Source organism: Pseudophryne corroboree, unplaced genomic scaffold (assembly GCF_028390025.1).
Source record: "Pseudophryne corroboree isolate aPseCor3 unplaced genomic scaffold, aPseCor3.hap2 scaffold_2461, whole genome shotgun sequence".
Taxonomy (NCBI): domain Eukaryota; kingdom Metazoa; phylum Chordata; class Amphibia; order Anura; family Myobatrachidae; genus Pseudophryne; species Pseudophryne corroboree.
This window is the reverse complement of record NW_026969117.1, coordinates 25,328-26,110: the sequence shown is the minus strand read 5'-3', so window position 1 is coordinate 26,110 and position 783 is coordinate 25,328. Positions and strand designations below refer to the sequence as shown.

Genomic DNA, 783 nt, shown 5'->3' with positions numbered 1-783 from the left:
TCGTTGGTTGATGGAAGAAACATCTTACAAAAACTCTCCAGATTATTGACTTTTTAAAGTTTTCTAGGAAACGTTTTAGATGAATGCTTATTAGCCTTTGTCAGTATGGACTTTTGCAAAGTGTCTCTGTGGTGCAATCGGTTAGTGTGTTTGGCTATTAACCAAAAGGTTGGTGGTTTAATCCCACCCAGGGACGTAATTGACCTTGTTATCAGATTTTGGTGATCTTTAAGTAGACAAGTCAAATTTCATACCCCCTGTTATGGTGTAGGGTACCAGGCCTTCTCTGATGTAATCAGAGTTAGATTTGATTCAGTGATTTTATAAAAACATCTAGGAAGCACAATTTAGCAGTGGGTTGCAGAGAAAAAGAAATATGCTGGCAAAAAAATCAAATTGCGTGATTAAACAGCTCTTCATTTTCTGGCTTTATTTTTATGCTAACAAATTTGTTCTTCATTACGTCCCTGGGTGGGATTGAACCACCAACCTTTTGGTTAATAGCCAAACACACTAACCGATTGCGCCACAGAGACACTGACAAAGGCTAATAAGCATTCATCTAAAACGTTTCCTAGAAAAACTTTAAAAAGTCAATAATCTGGAGAGTTTTTGTAAGATGTTTCTTCCATCAACCAACGAAGAAACACATTGGTACCTTCCCATGATGAGTGAGTGCTTCAGGATCTCTTGCACTTACATGTGCAGCAGAGTACTGCAATGGAAGCATGCTGGGCCCATAACCCAGAGGTAGGCAGATTGAAACTATCCTCTGCTATATGC

The 783-nt window shown here is 38.8% G+C and overlaps 1 non-coding gene across 1 annotated transcript; it reads right to left on the bottom strand.

Annotated features, from left to right (window-relative positions):
* Positions 1–462: 462 nt before the first annotated feature.
* Positions 463–536, bottom strand: TRNAN-AUU (transfer RNA asparagine (anticodon AUU)). The gene has a single exon. It is a non-coding gene; the product is annotated as a tRNA-Asn (tRNA).
* Between the last annotated feature and the right edge of the window lie 247 nt (positions 537–783).